Source organism: Perca flavescens, chromosome 20 (genome assembly GCF_004354835.1).
Source record: "Perca flavescens isolate YP-PL-M2 chromosome 20, PFLA_1.0, whole genome shotgun sequence".
Lineage (NCBI taxonomy): Eukaryota > Metazoa > Chordata > Actinopteri > Perciformes > Percidae > Perca > Perca flavescens.
Window position 1 is genome coordinate 30,530,657 of NC_041350.1, and position 19,462 is coordinate 30,550,118.

A 19,462-nucleotide genomic window follows, 5' to 3' on the forward strand; every position below is an offset into this window, starting at 1 on the left:
CTGACCACTGACTGTATATATGTATATTGAAGTGATACTGACCACTGACTGTATATATGTATATTGAAGTGATACTGACCACTGACTGTATATATGTATATTGAAGTGATACTGACCACTGACTGTATATATGTATATTGAAGCGATCCTGGTGTTAAAGACCAGCTGATCGCTGCCTGATTCTTTGAAATGAATGGCCACATTGCATTGTGGGATAGGCCTATCGGCTTTGAATGCTTCCTGCTCGGATCATATCGTAATGTTCTGTATTAGCCTATACTGTAATATTTCACCGGTAATAAGACTGAAATAATATTATTAAAGTAAAGAAATGAATACCATGATAACATCTAAATAAATGTTGATAGATGTAGCATTATAGTTTAAAAAATATAAATCAACAAAAAAGCAATCCAGCTTACCTGGCTGAAATAGACCGAAATAATAACATAAAAAGAAATACATATAAACCATGATACTATCTCGTGAATAATGTTGATTAAAACAGCGGTTATTGGGCTAAAAATACCAATAATAACTGTCACAGATTTCGAGTTAAGGGGGGGGGGGGGCGTGTTTTTTTCTTTTGTTGATATCCGACGGTGAGGGAATAACATGAATGTCTATCTGACGGACCCCCTCGTCAAAAAATAACGTCAAGGGTACCCCTATTTGGTTGAAACTTGACGCCAGGGTCCTTGACCATGCGTCATACATTTGACGAGTAGGGAGTGAGACTGTGTTGACATTCTCTATTCAACAGTCATCAACTCCGTAATGAGATAAGATATGAAAATCAGGGACATTGTTAGGCCTATTTTAGGGGGGCTGAAGCTACCCCAAAATTTTCCTAAGCCCCCCTAAATAATAATAAGAACAACAATAACAATTTGATTTATCCTCATTGATATTTGACTCACAGATCTACCTGCCTATTAAAAGTAAGGGTGATAATTCCCTAAAAAGACTGCTTGATTGTTTTTCTGACATTAAAGCCTGGATGGCCTTAAACTTTCTGCATTTTAATGAAAGTAAAACTGAAGTCCTGATATTTAGACCCAGTAGGACCTGGGTCCTCTGACACCCTATGTCAAGTCCATGGCAACTAACCTTGGTGTTAAGATGGATAGTGAGTTTCAACTAGAGAAGCAGATCAATTCTGTTGTAAAAATTAGTTTCTTTCAACTCAGGCTGCTTACCAAACTGAAGCCATTTTTATCTTTCACTGATTTTGAGAGGTTATACATGCTTTTATTACAACTCGCCTGGATTACTGTAATGCTTTATATGTAGGTGTTAGCCAGGCCTCCTTCTCTACATTACAAATGGTTCAAAACTAGGGATGCACCGAAATGAAAATTCTTGGCCAAAACTGAAAACTGAAAAAGAGGAAACCAAGACCGAAAACCGAAACACCGAAAGAAATTATGCCAATTATTAGTACCATTGCATTTATGGCTATGACTGTGTACTAACTTTACTAAAATCAAGGCATTGCAATTGTATAAATTAATATTAAAGTTTCAAAGAATAAATCAATTACAAATTATGCAAATATTTATTTAGCACATTGCAACAATGCACAGTATAAAATAAAATTCAAACTTAAATGTTTAACTTGACCCCACTCATGTGTACATTAAATAATAATGTACAGGCCTACTGGCCTGCAGAAAGGTTTTAAATTTAAATGTTCTATCATAAAAAACAAAAACAAAGTGCATTTAGGTCAAGTGCATTTTAAATCTTTCTCTGTATTACTACAAGAAAGTGCATTCAGAACAAGTGGAACTGCTTAAAGATACAACAATATCATTTCTCTGTAGGCCTTCAACATCAAAACAAAGACTGCCATAGTCCATATGTTAACTGCAGAACTTTAACAACAACAAATGCACCAAGAATTGCTCAATTGCAGATGTGCAAAGTGGATAATAAATATTTAAACACTAGACAAGCCCATTCTACTTCTTGAGGTAAAGTGGCAGGTTTTTCTTGATGAAGAGTAGCTTCTCTGCTTCATCACAGTGAAGTCTGTTCCTCTTCTCATGGAGAACAGGTGCTGCTGCACTGAACAGTCTCTCGCTGTCAGTGCTTGTGCACGGAGCAGACGAGTACTTGCGTGCCATCGTTGCGAGGTGAGGAAAGCAGCGGCGATTACTTCTCTGGTAGGGTTATCTCTTCTGGGGATGGGGACTTCAGACAGATAACCATCCAGCTGTTGAGCGGTTGAGCTCGTCATCTGCCTGACATTTGAGAAAGATTTGAGAGAGTGTATTTAAATAGGGCCAGTGCATAAATAAACATTTTTATCAAATTATAAAAAAATCTAGCAGAAATATGGCTACAATCTGATAGTCACATACAGTATATAGTAGCCTAAGAACAGAACAGCTTACCTATTGTTATTATTATTATTTGAGGCACTTTCTTGCAGGATTTCACTGAACATATCAGACAACGAGGGGGCGTGCTCTTGAGCCCCCCTGGTGTCATCTGAGAGAAAAAAACGAAACCGTTCTCACGGTTTTATAATCTGTTCGCACGGATTCATAATCCGTGCCCTCAGATTTATAAACTGTTCGCACGGTTTTGCAATCTGTGCGCACAAATGTGTAAACGTGCCCACGTAAACGCGCACAAATGTTTAACATTCCAGAGAAGAAGACGGCACAGGTAGCCTACTTTCAGCAGCGTCTGCATCCGACAAGTAAGTTATATTTATCTTGATTTAAGGCTAGATTTAATGCTATATTATGTATTGCATTGTTCATTGTACTGCTTTCTTAACGTAACGTTGCATGTATTGAGCTTTTCACTCACTCCAAAAGCGTTCAGTTAGCTAGCTAGGCTGGCGTTCTGTGAGCACCAAAGTAACGGCTGCTGTTACAGATAGTGAGGAGGTTCTGGGTGGGTGGTTTTGTTGCCTTAACATAAGTGTAATGTCCCGCCGAAACGACCAGCATCTCGCGGGGCCCTAGCTGTACCCAGCTCAAAGTCACCCTATATCGAGTAAACTGAACTAGCTACCAACTCCCGCTGATACAGCGACATATCACCGAGCTGTGTAGCCGCCTAACAATATCATATTCTCGGGTAACGCAACTTCCAACCGCTGCTGCTCTTTACGGGGCTCTGTGGTCTGCTCTCTAATTTCGTAAGATTTCATTTATATGTGTGCTTACATTTTCGTACCATATCGAACAAACATCTTCATGAGAATGCGCTTGTCCAGTTATGAAGCTTCAAACACTGCAGCTTTCAGCATCCAATTAGTTGAGCAGATTTTCGTAGCTTTTATATATTTGTAAGATAACGTTACGTTGTTTGCATGTTTTTTATCTGGCACTCCTGACTGATAAAGTTTCCCATTCGGATTACTAAAGTGACTGAACTGAAAAACCCAAACTGGGACATATACATGCACACACGTGGTGTAGTGCTGCATTGGTCAGCTGATATGATTATCCTTTATTTTTATTACTGTAGAATGTGTCAGTCATGCTCCGAATCATAGACTGACACCAGAGTAACAGTGTTAACATTCATGTACAATATGTAGCTCTTAACCCCACTTACCACTATTACAGATTAGTTTTTTAAGTTTAAAATACAAAGGCCTGATTTTGATTGTCCTTCATCCAAGTACTACCTATTAACATTTTCTAATGTTAACGATTAAAAAACCAGCATGTGTTTCCTTCTTTGAAGTCTGCCTTCCTTGCTGCAAATAAAACTATAGCGTTAGCTACTGTTTTCATGCTTTACTCTGGCACACGCTAGAAAAATAATGAACAGGAATTACTCTTCAACAAACTGCTGGTATCCCTGTCACTCACAATTTGATAAGTTTAAGTCCATACTTTTATATCTGCATGTATTCATATCCCTGTTTTGTTTGTTCTAGGTCAGTGGTTCCCAACCTTTTTTCCTTGGCGCCCCCCCCCTACTCATGTCTAAGAAAAGCTGAGCCCCCCCCCCCGAAACCAAAGTTGAGGTAACTCTCGAGATATAGCCTTACTTTCTTTTTTGATACAGAGGAGTTGTCGGCACATTTACGTTTCTCCGCCATGTTTCATTCACAAAACAGTGATGCCGTGGCGGAAGGAAAGACGAGGATGATAGCAGCTAGCAGCTGACCTGATGACAGCAAGGCTCCCAGGTTAAGAGGTCCCGGAGGTTTGGCCTACTAAGTAGCCTGTCTCCAATTTTAAGCAAGAACAAAAATATATAGTTTTTATACAGACTTTTGTATACATTATATATTCTAGTGTATTATCATAACGTGCAAATTTTTTTTTTTTTTACCTCAACCTCAAACCAGATAAAGACTAGCGCCCCCCCTGTGATCTTTGCTGCCCCCCTGAGGGGTGCCCGGACCCCAGGTTGGGAACCACTGTTCTAGGTGATTTGGTTCCATGGTTAGAAAAGAATTCAAAGAACAACGAGATATACAAGTGCAAACTAAATGTATTTATTAAGTAAAAATGTGTTGCTGCATTTGAAAATCTACTTAAAAGTCCACCCTCTCTACCCTACTTGTGTTGATCTCACTAAATTCAGGATTGTTAGACCCTGTAGCTTTTATCAGCATATGTTTTGATGTGTGTGTGTGTGAGAGAGTGTGATGTTTACATACATGTTTCCCATGTTTATATAAACATTTGTTCCACTTTTTTATAAACATAAATGTTTTGTTTTTATAAAAATATACAGTAAATGTATTGTTCCAATATAGTTTTTACAATACAGGGAATGTTACCAGAGAAGAACAATGAAAATGTCCCTTATTTATATTTTTTGTATTTTTCTAAAGGCTGTTTCCTGTTCATGTTTTTGAGCTATTAAACAACACAGATCTAAGTGTGTGTGTATATGAGTTTCTCATTCTAGGAGATTCCGGGGGTGGCGGACATAGTTATTTCATAAAGCAAGTAATCATTAGTAATGCCCAATGAATGAATGCCCAAAAGGAGGATATTTATAAAATGAACGTTTTTACTAATGTAGAAGTGTTTGTTAATCTTAAACTGCTTGTCAAGAAATAAGTAAACCATAACATTTATCAGTGTTAAATACAGACCAGCTCACCACTTTATTTTAAGAGGCAAACCCATGAAGTAATGCTTTGTTAATTATGATTATAACACCTGGTATTAAACAGAAAACATACACTGCTGTGACTGGTAGGTTTTAGGGCGTGTTCTTTTATCTGCAGACTTAAAGACCTAAATATCAGTATTAACTCATTATGATTGCCTTAATCAAGAAATTGTTATTGCTTTAAGTCACGCATGAGAGGCTGAAATATTGTAGATTCCTGATAGTTCATGAAGTGTTAAATTAATAAACCCATTATTTTCAATGCATGTATCATTCAAAAAATTGTGATATCGTAATTCATATACCCTTTCCATACAAGTTTACCATAATACTACAGGCCACAGTGTGACAATGATCATGTCACTCTTCCGCCACATAATGTTGCTACTTGCCACTCTGATAATAAAGGTGACACTACTCTATAAACTTTACTACAGCTACAGTACAGTATAGAATTGAGTTCATTCATATATAGTTTAGAAAATATATATATCCACAATGAAGCTGACAGCAAAGAGGGACTAATAAAAAATGTGCAATTACTAACATTTCAGCACCATGGACAGCATCATAGTCTTATCAATACACAGAGTAATTATAATCATATCCTGGAGGATATAGAAGTGATGAATTTACAAACCGAATACCTCTAAATGCAGATGCAATAACAATATGAAATTCAGGGTCTATGCAGTGAAGTCCACTGTATTTGGACTAATCTGTGCAATCTAAATACAGACTAATAAACATTTTAAAAAATGTGCACATTTTGTAAACCAGTATATTGTCTGTGGGAGCACCAAGAAATACTTAAAGCAGGTTACTGATACTCTTCTAAGAAAGGGAAGCCTCTTGGTCTGGTAGGTGTGACAGAACTATCTGAAGGCCAGAAAAGAATTCAAGAACAACAAGAGATATACGAGTACAAACTAAATGTATTTATTAAGTAAAAATTGTTGCTGCATTTGAAAATCTACTTAAAACTCCACCCTCTCTACCCTACTTGTGTTGATCTCACTAAATTCAGGATTGTTAGACCCTGTAGCTTTTATCAGCATATGTTTTGATCAGCGTATGTTTTGCTCAGTGTGTGAGTGTGTGTGTGTGTGTGTGTGTGTGTGTGTGTGATGATCTACATCAGTCATTGGGGTGTCTAGAGACTGTGTCCGCTCTAATCTCCTAAGGCCAGAAGAGCCCACCAATGTTGTGCCTTGTGTAGCTCACATAATGCATTTCAGTAAGTGAGGACTTGGTTAGACTACTTTTGAAATGCCTCTGCTACTACTTATCAATGTTTAATATTGTAGTCAGTTCTTCTCTCAGGGAAAGGTAGAGGTCAATGGCCATGTATGCATCCACAGGAACATGGAGGTTGTTTTGGGCCATTAGGTAGGTGCAGAGGGTGAACACATCTTCATCACAAGCAATGTGACTGCGGTGGATGCAGTCAGAATCACACCTGATGCAATTTTCCTCAGACACCTGGCAAAGATAGTCCTCTGTGTTATAGTTATATAGTTCTGGGATAGCATACATGGCATCAGGCCGACCATGGGGAACATGTTGGTTCCTTGATGGACGAATCACGTGGCTGTTCCAGGTCTCCTTGGTTGAATCCAAATCATCCTGCAAAGGTGAGTAGTAGAGTAGAAATGATAAAATCATATTAATTCAATTATGATTACTAGGGAAAAACAATATATACCCTGTAAAACCTGGAAATATTTCAATTTGAGGGCTTGATTTACATATATATTCCTAGATGAATGCAACCAGAAGAAAAGCCAGTAAGATCACACTTTTTGGCTACTAAAAACCAAAGTGGGTCATAAGTAGGGGAGACAATGACCCAATTATGTTTTCTGTCGCAGTCTATTGGTAGATTTCAAAACATGTTTGCAGACAAGTTAGACCAACTGCGAAGATCTTTTTTTAAGCTCTTTGGTTGATTGTGAGTTTAATTGTTTATTGAATTCCTTTATTAAAAGTCCTTTTATATATACTATTTGCATTTAGGTATACTTTGTTTTACAATAAACCCAGGTGAAATTGTGACTCCATGGCCTTTTTGTGATAAAGGATTTGGGTCATTATCACCAATCTTTTTTTTAAATTGTCTCAAGGAAATAACCTCCTAAGAACAAGGATAACAAAGCTAAAAAAATAACGAATAACGAATAAAAAGGAAGACAACTGCACACAAAGATGTGAAAAGATAGGCTAAGTGTATACAAAAAGTTAGAGTAACATATCCAATGAAAAGTAAGTAGCTTTGTTATGCCTACATCTGCCCCTGATTATAGCGTTTTTATTCAAGCAATGATTATATCCTACTGTTTGGTATATGTGACGATTAAGAATAAAGTGTGTAACGTTATCTTACAAATATATAAAAGCTACGAAAATCTGCTCAACTAATTGGATGCTGAAAGCTGCAGTGTTTGAAGCTTCATAACTGGACAAGCGCATTCTCATGAAGATGTTTGTTCGATATGGTACGAAAATGTAAGCACACATATAAATGAAATCTTACGAAATTAGAGAGCAGACCACAGAGCCCCGTAAAGAGCAGCAGCGGTTGGAAGTTGCGTTACCCGAGAATATGATATTGTTAGGCGGCTACACAGCTCGGTGATATGTCGCTGTATCAGCGGGAGTTGGTAGCTAGTTCAGTTTACTCGATATAGGGTGACTTTGAGCTGGGTACAGCTAGGGCCCCGCGAGATGCTGGTCGTTTCGGCGGGACATTACACTTATGTTAAGGCAACAAAACCACCCACCCAGAACCTCCTCACTATCTGTAACAGCAGCCGTTACTTTGGTGCTCACAGAACGCCAGCCTAGCTAGCTAACTGAACGCTTTTGGAGTGAGTGAAAAGCTCAATACATGCAACGTTACGTTAAGAAAGCAGTACAATGAACAATGCAATACATAATATAGCATTAAATCTAGCCTTAAATCAAGATAAATATAACTTACTTGTCGGATGCAGACGCTGCTGAAAGTAGGCTACCTGTGCCGTCTTCTTCTCTGGAATGTTAAACATTTGTGCGCGTTTACGTGGGCACGTTTACACATTTGTGCGCACAGATTGCAAAACCGTGCGAACAGTTTATAAATCTGAGGGCACGGATTATGAATCCGTGCGAACAGATTATAAAACCGTGAGAACGGTTTCGTTTTTTTCTCTCAGATGACACCAGGGGGGCTCCGTAGCACGCCCCTCATCTGGTGCAGAGAGACCAGTCTTTGTTTCTGCGCTCTGACCCCCTGCTCCGTCTCCGTGTCCACGCGGGTTCTCCACATCCATCGCGGCCTGGATCATTTCTCGTTCGCGCTGCTTTATTTCCGCATCCAAGTAATGGTCTTTATAACACGGATCAAGTACAGTTAGCTGCAGTTACGAATTAGCTGTTAGCTAAACTAACGTTAGCTTAACTATGGAGGATTGTGGATTTCAGCCGAAAACCAAAATTTTCAAGCTCCTTTTTCGGCCGAAAATTTTCGGTGGCCGAATATTCGATGCATCCCTATTCAAAACGCAGCCGCTCGGCTCCTTACTGAAACTCGTAAACGAGATCACATCACACCTGTTCTTGCTTCCCTTCACTGGTTACCGGTTTGCTTTTGAATCCGTTTTAAGATTCTGCTATTTGTTTTTAAATCTCTTTATGGTCAAGCCCCAGCGTATACTGCTGAACTATTAAAGGCGCACACTCCTCTGAGGTGGTTAAGGTCTGCTGACCAGGGACTCCTTGTTGTCCCTAGAACACGACTCAAAAATAGGGGAGATGGAGCGTTGTCAGTCGTGGCCCCAAGGCTGTGGGATGAACTGCCTCTGAATGTCAGATTGGCCCCCAGACTTCACATTTTTAAATCCCGACTTAAAACTCACTTTTAATCTTTGGCCTTCAAACCTGCTTGAGAGTTGTATTCTGTATTCTGCATTTTATTTTTCTAGTCTGTTATTTGTTTTAAATGTTTGTTTTGTTACTTGCGTGTTTAGAATCATATCAATGTCCAGCACGTTGGTCAACCTGGTTGTTTTAAATGGGCTTTACAAATAAAGTTGGATTGGATTGGATATATATAGCTACAAAAAAATAGCCAAAAAGGCAAGTTAGACAGAAGTACAAAGAGTCGTTGTGCTATCAAGATGATGCACCGCGCCGTCTCGGTGCGTTGGTGTGAACTAGCAGCTTTCAGAGCGCTGCAGACCGGAGCGTTGGGAGTAACTGGGGGATTCATCTCGTCTCGTCGCTACTCTTTGGTCTGAACTCGCTATGCACCCCCCCGCCCCACAAACACACACACCGATACACACGCTAATGGTGAAAGGAAGCTTGATTACACCTAGTGTGATACAGAGTGAAATTGTAAGTTGTTTTTAATGACCTGCTTATCTTTAGCTACGTTTTCTTGAGGTAAAGGAAAGGAGATATTTTGGTTTGCTATGGAAAACTAAAGTCTAGCTAGAGTGAACGAGGGAAATACAAGAAATGGTTAACTTAGCAAGCTAATCGCAACTCTTTATTCCTTGCCAATAATATAGCCTATCTCTATAGTAGGCCTATTCTAAAACAATATCAATCCCCTTAGAATGTTGTTGTCAGTGAAAACTAAAGTCATCGGGTCCCTGTTAATGCTGTTGTACCGTTGTATCCTTCAATACACTGAGCAGATGAGATGGATATTGGAAGATATTTCAGCAGAGAGAGAGAGAAGCAGGAGATTGGCAGAGCAGTTGATCCTGATTGAGGTCAGTAGTGGTCTATAGGTCTAAGGACTGTTTGGGTTTCTTCTAACAATAAGCATTTGTTGGCAGGTTTAGGCACTATGCATAGCCTAAACTAAATTATTTCATTATATTTATTATATATGCTAGCTATATTCTAACCAATTTAACTTTCTGCTTTCATTGGCTGTGATAAATTAAATAAATATGTAGATGTTGCCTAAATGTAGGCTAGGCTAAAGATGAGCACATGCCCACAGATACACATGTGGAAATAAAATGAAAGCAATCCTACATACAGTACATACAGTATATACAGTAATCATAACTCCAAATCTTTTATTCCTTCCATCAGGTTATTGTATTTAGACCGTAGCCACTTTAAATAGGATCCGTATTAATATCTTACATGATATAATATAAGTATGAAGTGATGCCTATTTTTTTCTTTTTCTTGTACTGCTATATGTCATATTTGTTTAACGTACCAACTTATTAGCTGTCTGGCCTCTGTTTGTCTGTTTTTGGACATTTTGGATGTTGTTTCATGTGACCAATTTGCATTTCGAAGTTATGAAATTAGCATCAGGGTTTAGTTTTATCTTAAAGGATAAGACAGAAGGAACAGAGTAGAAATGGAAGAAGAGGATATGTCTGTCACTTTTGACTTGTTAACATCTTGGTTTCTTGACTGGTTGTTGACATAAGTGGAGCTCTAATACAGTAACGAAAGATGTGAGTGCAAAGATTTTGCAAACGCAAGTTACAAATACGCCCCCACCCTGTCTTTCAATCCTAGTGACTTCCCTGATGAAAATGTTATTCTGATTTTGCTTGGTGTACTTTCGCTTTCTTTTGTGTTTCTATTGAAGTACCACTTAAACCCGTTCTCATCAACAGTATTTTTTCTTTGCTATTGTACTGATACCATACATCCATATTTTTGTTAGCTTTTTATGCTTTCCTTAGATGTGGTGAATTTCCTACACCTTCTAAATCATTCAGTCCCTGTAGAGATATCACCTTTTCTGGTCTGGTTTTCCTTCTCATCATTACTGCTTAAAACTGAAGCATTCAAAAAGCAGAGGAGCTTGTTCCATCATCGTGGCCCACACAGACACACTGTTCTGCCCCTTTAAATCTATGATTCAATATTTATCATGCTAGCTCCCTCTCACCCTTATTTGTTATTCCTGGGAATTTCCCAATGTCTAGAGGTTGGTTTAACCATCAATTAAAGCTAGTCCTTCTCAAAGCTAACATTTCACTTCAGCATTATTCGGGTCATTCATTTAGGATGGGGGCTGCTACTACTACTGCTGCTAGTCAAGGTATCCCTAGTACTTCTCTACAACAAGTCGGTCGATGGGCATTCTCTGCCTCCTCAGCAAACATTCATCCTGATGTTAATGACGTCCTCGCAGACCAGAGAGCAATTAAAGCATCAATTCAGGTAAGCATGCATATAACTGGTGGTGGGGTGCTTTGTATGGTCACTAATTATGTTTTCATATCTACAGAGTTAATTTGCTTATTATCATTCTATCAATGATCTTCTAAAATTACCTGATTTACATACCGGCTGATTTGCAGAGATTTATTTTGCCTTTATTATTTTGCCTTTCTTATTGTCACCAGCCTGATAGCTAGTTTTAATTTGCCTTTCTTATTTTGCGCCGGCCGAGGTTTTGTTTTGCACCGGGCGTTGGGCGAGTTTTATTTTCTGATTACACCTATGGTAATTACTAGCCCTTCTTGTATCACTGTACAGATCGTTGGTGTCCATTGAGGCATGTTCCTTTCTTGCCTTTCCATCACTATGTGAGACATAATGAAGTGTCTGGGTTTCTCTACCCCTTTAAAACATATTTGATAGATGGAGTCTAACCTCCAAAGACGTTGTACATTTCATGTTTTGCACATGCAGCTTACAAATCTTTGCATATCTGTAACAAAGTCTCTCCTGATTGAAATTCTTTCAGGGAGACTTCAATAACGTTATCACATCTCTCCTAAACTGATCAGCTGTTCTAGGCATTCACTTTTCAGTTAAACCAATCAGATTAGGCCATGTATTTCACAAGCCAATCGCAGCATGGCATCCCTGCTTTAACTCTGTTCTCTCCTCTGCGGTGGTCAGTTGTCATTTCAGGCTATGAGTGTGACCCTCCTCCTCCCCTCCACCTCCAGTCATCTTCACCCCCGCTACCCTGGGTCTTCCTCCAGCGGACCGATCCCAGTGACGCCTTTGTTTGGTTTTTGTGCTCCTTCTCCACCACCACCAGGGTCTAGACTCCATCGGGGGAGATGTTTCTCTAACCCTTTATATTTGATACGATGGAGTCTAAGTTCTGTACTAAGTACAATTTTAGGTACTTATATTTTACTTGAGTATTCATTGGGGGAGGATTCATTGCAGAGCTTGTGTACTGCATGCCTTTTAGCCAGCTGTTCCTAATACACTGGCAACCCAATGTTTCTCTTCACTGTCTGCTTTCACGGAGAGTATCTCTGTGGACTGTTTCTTACCTACAGGCCATTAGGGTCGGGCATCGTTCTGATTCCAACTATTCTGATTCTTCCTTTTGATTCCGATTCTCTGAGGGGTGGAGTTAAAACGGGTCACATGCTTATTTCACAGATAAGAGGAACATTTTATTTTGATTCAATGGTGATGTACAGATTTACCTGGCTTTTTCTACATAAAATAAAGCTTTAGAGCGTGGCTTACTGTGCTCCACGGCAACACAACAAGCCTGGTAATATGGTGGCTGCCGTGGAACCCAAAATGTGGGCACGTTAAATTTGGAACAGATGATCGGATAACAGATGATCGGTAAACCAAATCTTTTGATTTTCCAAACGATCCCAATAAAGAAAGGATTCCATTGCAATCGTCATTTTTGAAACGATTCCAAGTTGGAACCGGTTCTCGATGCCCAACCCTCCAGGCCAACAGCTCCTGCTGTCTGCCAATACACATCAATAAAGTCATTGATTACTTAATGCCCCTTTTGGAAACTGAGTGACGAGGAAGAGGTTTCTAAAAACAGAGAGAGACAGACAGAGACAGACAGGAAGCCCAGAGAGAGGATCCCAGGCGGCTGTTTATTATTTGGAAGCTACAGTTTAGGTGTGCAACTGTAAAACAATACATGAGTCAGGGTGAGATCTCAGTGCTGCTCCCGACCATTGCTTTAACAAAACAGTAGAAATTGATAACATTCCAGTAGAAAAAGAAAGAAAGAAGCTTTACCTAGAGGGCCCCGTTTATTAAAATCATCCAAACTGTAAACAGCGAATTGGAGCTAAAGGCTGAGATTGATGAAAAATGAATCCCGGTGTGACGTTCCTGCAGGTTGTGTCAATTTTGTGTCAAACAATAAAAAAAGAAAAAATGCTATCACGATCCGGGAAATGACTTCCATTTGTTTAAGTGTCATCTTCAATGCAATATGCAGAATTGAATAAAGCCGAGGGATAATCTGAATAAATGAGGCCCCTCGTGGTGCACGCCCGTCCCCAGAGAGGTGGTGTCAGTCGGTCGGCACGACGCAGAAGGACTGCACATCATCGGCACTCTGAGGAGGGCGTGGTGCAGTCAGAGGAGAGGGGGAAGATCCAGAGGAGAAGAAAGAGGAGAGGAAACAAGATGCTGAAAGAGAGAGGAGACGGGATACAAGAGAGAAGAGTTCTTACCTAAATGTAAGGAAGCAAAGGGAGACACAAAAGCATCTCTGCTCCCAGGGGAAAGTCCTGGGTGAGCAGAGAGGGGACAGTGGTTGGAGAGGGGGGGTTGTACATTCAAGTGGCAAAGCCAAAAAGTCCTGTGCTGAAATGTGTGTGTGTGTGTGTGTGTGTGTGTGTGTGGTTCAGATCAATGGAGCTGCCCTTCGTTCTCCTGTCTAACTAATAAAGAATGGGATGAGCTCTCTGCTGACACGAGTCCCAGACCACTACGAGGCCGAAGCCATCGGAGCGGCCCCCTGTCCTGCATCTACCTCGTCCCCGACTTTAACCGCGGGGCGAGCATTTCTGAGAAGAAGCTCACTGTATTTCCATTTTAAAAGTGAGAGTTGTTCTTAAAGCAAATCTTACCCAGCAGCAGAAGTTATTCAGAGTCCTCTCTGGAGCTCTTCCTGCCAAACTTCTAAAATGGCTCCATCTATCACAGTATGGCAGACATATGTAGTACAAGTATGGAGCCTGAATGCACCACTGGGGTGAATATAGACTTTTACTGTACTCCATTATAATAAATAAAAAAAATTTATACATTTAAAAACTATTATAAAATGAAAAGTAAAAAACAAAAAGTTTATGATTCTGTCTTTTGTTTTGTTATTGTTATTTATTATTTCATTTACAGCCAAAGCTCTGATTGGCCAGATTTCTGCCAACACACAGCAGCTGGCCAATCAGAGCTCCAGCTGTTGCGCTGTGACTTACACACCTTTGTATTAAAGCAAACACTAAATGTTAAAACAGGAAATAAACTGTGAGCTGGAACTTGAGCCCGAAACATTAGTAAATGGAATAACAAAGTTACATTTAAAAGCCTATTTATAATTCATTTTTAAAATTACATTTTAATATCTGGTCATTCATTATTTGAATGAAAAGGCAAAACAGAGTTACTAATTGGCAAATTAAATATTCGTTTTACTTTTTCCACAAAACCAAAATTAGATTTTAAAACAGCTGCCGACTTCACGTAATTCATCAGATATTGTTGTGTGTGATATTCATAACTCTTTGTTAGATATGGCAATATACTTTTCTCTCAAATAGTAAAAAATAAATATAATTTCTATTTCCAGCTTCTCCGGGGTACTGACTGCGTTCAGCGACATGAAAGGAGAATCTGTCGCATGCAGCCAGTCGGGTGAAGATTGTGTCCAGGTGTTTGGGAGATTTGAAGTGCGGGACACATTTTCTGGGACACTTTATTGTTAGTAGTATATTGCAATCTACATTCTAGTTTGGGGCATGTCTTATCAAGCCACTTAACTGTAAGCAGCTGTTTTAGCATCAAAAGTAGAAAAATGTATTAATGATTTGACTTGAGCCTATTGTAGTACAGTGATATAATCATTTCAAGGAAATACTTTTTTCTCTGTCTGTCTGTGTGGGTGGAAATCAGGAGATTCTGGCGGGTAGTCCCAGTATGTAATAGGATCTCAGGTCACGGCTTTAACCTGAGTGTAGACACACATTCTAATCACACTCCTCTCGGAATAACCTTAACGGGGCTGTACTTTGAAATACTGATAAAAAGTGGGCTGGGATTGCCTCCACACAGCCCTCACAGACCATTGCCTAATTCAAATACCGAAAATAAAATGTCACGGCTACATGCACTAACATGCACGAGCAGCAGCACCGGCTATCAAAAAAAAGAAGAGAGAAACTCGGATTACAACTCGCACAGAGGAGACTGTCCTTCCCCGAAAAACGCCCGCGTGAGTTGTCAAGCAGCAGTTCCGACTCATATGTACGTTTATAGTGGCGGCGCCCTCTAGTGGCCGCAGAACTAATGACGGGAGCAAGCAGGAAGTAATGTGAGGAAGTATAAGAGCGCCAAACTCCACATGTGGAGGCAAACAAACAGGATTTTCACCCAGTAGACTGGGGTTCCTGTCCCACTCGTCCCCACAAAAAAAAAAACACGATATCATTCGTTCTGCGTCACGTGTGTACAGAAGAGGCTTAGGGCCACATGTGAGAAATTGTATTTGAGTTCTGAGTTTAAAGTCAGATTTCTGAGATTACAGTCCGAATTGTGACTTTAAACTCAAAACTCACATAGATTTTTTTCCATGTGGCCTCTTCTGTACGTGTGTAACAGGAAGTGAAGTAACGTCTGATATTGACCCAAACCACCATCTTTTGCTAAACTTAACTCAGTAGTTTTGGTGCCTAAACCTAACCAAACTGTGACCATTTCACAATGTTAACGGTGCGTTTAAACCGTGACGGTTACGTTCTCTGGTTAAGATATGAGGATAGAAAACGCTCCTGTGGGTCGTATTAGAGGGGGGGGGACAAATGACCGATATCGCTGCATGGTTTGGAGGACTAGTTGACACAGGGAGTGTGACTTCATTCTTATTATATAGCCATTACTCCAAGACGTCTTTACATGGCAGATGGTTTTTTTACTGCTATATTAATGCTCTAAATGTTGAGTATAGAAACTATCTACTAACAAGCAGGGACACTTACAGATGTGGTATGTTCAAGAGCCGGATTCCTACGCTGATTGGAAATCAATTTGCTTCTTCAAGTCTTAAAAAGTTTTAGAATTGCAGAAAGAGTAGAATAATTGTTACTTACTTACTTACTAGAATAACTGTTCACTCACAGATGCCCTTCTGTCATTTCTCATCCTGTATTATGGCTTTAGTTTTCGTTAGGTGTAATCTTTAGCTCTGTAATGATAAGATTTCAGTGGCAGCTATATTTCCAGGCCACCATCAGCGTCAATCAAACTGAGATCTTAAAAAGGAAGAATTCCATCCCAGAGATTATTCTTGAATTTAGAGGGATACAATAAAGCTGGGATGTTTGGTGCATTCACATTTTGCAAATTACATTAATTTTGCTGCACCCACAATTTATTCTTCTGAGTCAGTAAGTGATATCCTGGTTTCCCAAAGAAGCTTTTAACATCTCCCAGAGAAAAATCTCCGCTGCCAAATGAGAGTGAGCCACAGTGAGTCGTGCCCAGTTGGTCAAACTACAGAAACACAATAGCTCACCAAGCTGTGACTGCATTGCATTATGGTCTGTTTTCTGTTACTGTGGCTGGACAAACTGGTCTGGGATAGATTTCCCTTTGTATGACAATGGGTGGCCAAAACCTGATTTCAGATGTATAAGAGATGGGGAGAATTTAATTTGTCAAACTGTACTGTAAACACACTTTACCATCAATATCAAGAAGTGCATTACAGTGTTTTTTCTTTCAAATTGAGACTTGGATACAAGTCAAGTGTGTAGGAAGCCTTGTAAATCATTACAGTTTGTAATACTTGCATTGTGACTTATGTAAAGATGTGCAGACCTGTTATCATTAACCATTGGAAACTGGACTCATCACAGGAGCACTGGAAAGTAGAGGTCTTCACCGGTCAACCAATTGGGATCCACTCCAAAACGGATCTATGGGAAACATTCCCAAACATGATGATCATAAATTAGTCTTTAGAAAATAGAGATCCGATCCAAAGGGGACCAAATGATACGTAGACTAGATACAAAGGTAGATCTAATCTGAACTGAAAATTAATTTGGTCGCAAAGAGCAGCAAAATAGAATTTGTCCTAACTGAATGCACCAAAAAAAAGGTGGGTATTGGACATATTGGCAAGACCCATGGCATTAGAACGGGACCCTACCCAAACGTATTACTGAATATAATTAGGATCCAGCCTGACTGAGATCTGAGTGGTTCCGTGAAGACCTCTACTGGACAGTCATGTCTTGCCCATTGCAAGAGAAGTAAACTTCTACACAAGTTATGTCTGTGAACAGGTTTGTGTGTATCACAACATTGTCAAAAGTCTGTGGCTGACCAGAGGCAGCCAGACCAAAGGTGGCGATGACACCACTGTGTTCTGAAACCGTGGCGTTGTGAAACCGCGGCGTTGTGAAACCGCGGCGTTCTGAAACCACTGTTTCCGATGGCTTGCGCCACACCAGGACGGCGTTTTGCTGCTCAAAGATCCACCAGGGTAAACTTTGGGCTCAGCGCTCTGTAGATGCACGCTTAACGCAGCGCAAAACCGCGTCTGGTAAAGGGCCTGATCAGACAGAGCTCGTTTGCAGGTTGCAAAACGCGAGGTGCACGCCACTGACTATTTTGTTAACGACGCCCCGATCAGACCAGTTGCATAATTTTCAACCGTTATTTTGCCTTTAGGTTTTTTTTCCTGCTCTAAGTTGAGTTTTTTTCAACTCAAGGCGTTCAGGGCGTTCCTGCAAAAAAAGCGAGGTGCTCAGTAATGCAAAAGCATCGATCGAAACGCTTCACTGTGATTGAAAACTCGTTCGACGTGAGGGGGGGCGCCAAAGGGCAGGCCACGTTTTTATTGAAATCAAACCATTTTATATTTCAGACACAGTCAGACCAAGCTTTAATAAGTCAACAGTAAGCGAGTTAACTTTGAATATGAACTTGCTGATATTCAGCATGTGCATGGGTATAGCAGGTCGTTAGCAAATTAGCATGTTGGAATTAAGCTACAATTACGAGATTTCGGTCATTTGTTTTAGAGGTATCCTGTATCCTGTTGGAGGGAGTTTCTGACCTGTGGGTGGCGCTACATGAAAACTCATCACAGTCAATATTAGTCAGCTTCTGGGGTATAAAGTATTGAACTGACTGACTCACTGCCTTTCCTAAAAAAGAGAGTTCATTTTATGCTACCCATCATTTGGTAAGTTTAGATGTCACGTTTGGTTGGTGGATAAAAAATACTGTATTTCATCTAAATTTGCACGCTCAAACAAATCCTCCATCCCTCATATAGATATGACCCTAATCCTATCTTGCCTACAGTATATACTATGGGACAGTAAATGTCCATCAGAATCAGCCTCTTCACAGCTGTAAAAGAATCAAATGTTGCATAGCTTTGCATGATATTAGATTTATATATAAATATATGTATATGTGTGACATGTCAGTAAGATAAAGAGATATGAAGCAAACTGACATGTGCCGCTCTACACAGGTACTGTGGTAGCCATCATCGAAATCAAATCCTCTAATAGATTATTTTCTGCATTCATGGTGGGGGGGCCAGATTGCCTGAAACTGCTGCTGAGGTGTTCCTGAACAAGGCACTTGCCCCTGATTCTTGCAGGGGATCCGCTCAGTGGCCAACAGCAGAGAGAACAAGGGGAAGCTCCCAGCGGTGACGGAGTGAGAGAGGGAGGCAGGTTGGTACAGAAAACAGGCTCAGGAAATACCCATTGAAATAAAACAGCCTAACTGAAGCTATTAGAACTACATTCTTTCAAAAATGTTCCAAAGTCAAACCCGATTAGCATACGGTGACAGAAATCTCATGTCTGACTTAATGCTGATTAGCATTGCAAAGATATTAAAACTCATCATTTTCCAGTCTGTCGACAGCGGAGAGAGACAAATCTGAAAGAGTCTAGCATCACGACAGACTTCGACCAAGATGGAAAATAGATGTTTCAATTTAAAGTGGTTTAGTGGGAAGTTTTTAGAGCCAGCGAAACTGCAAATAACACTAATGTTTTGTTTTAGTTTAGACTTTTTTTTTTCCAAGAATGAAAACATCATTGATTCTTTTTCATGCATGCCTATCTACTGTATGACAGTACAGGCAATGCTTTTTGTCCCACCTTCAATTGTGCCCATTTGAAATAGAAGTTTTTCGCACATAGATGTCTCCTATGCAGGAGAACACTTCATGTCATAAATCACATGATCATAAATCAATTATTTCCAAGCATATCTCGGCCGATAGGCTTCCTGGAACAGAAATGACAACAACCCTGGAATCCAAATTGTCATGCCGGACATCGCAGAGGCTGTGAAACTAATTGAAGAGGGCAAATTAATTCTGATATGCTCGTCATTCTAT

The 19,462-nt window shown here is 39.9% G+C and overlaps 2 long non-coding RNA genes across 2 annotated transcripts; one reads left to right on the forward strand and one right to left on the reverse strand.

The window, feature by feature from the left end:
- Positions 1-1,544: 1,544 nt before the first annotated feature.
- LOC114547409 (uncharacterized) lies at positions 1,545-2,489 on the reverse strand. Its single transcript, XR_003691152.1, has 2 exons — positions 2,400-2,489; positions 1,545-2,246 (listed from the first exon to the last, which is right to left on the reverse strand). It is a non-coding gene; the product is annotated as an uncharacterized LOC114547409 (long non-coding RNA).
- Positions 2,490-9,136: 6,647 nt separating this feature from the next.
- On the forward strand, positions 9,137-13,557 carry LOC114547218 (uncharacterized). The gene is made up of 4 exons (XR_003691122.1): positions 9,137-9,480; positions 9,786-9,863; positions 11,136-11,292; positions 11,980-13,557. It is a non-coding gene; the product is annotated as an uncharacterized LOC114547218 (long non-coding RNA).
- Positions 13,558-19,462: the final 5,905 nt, after the last annotated feature.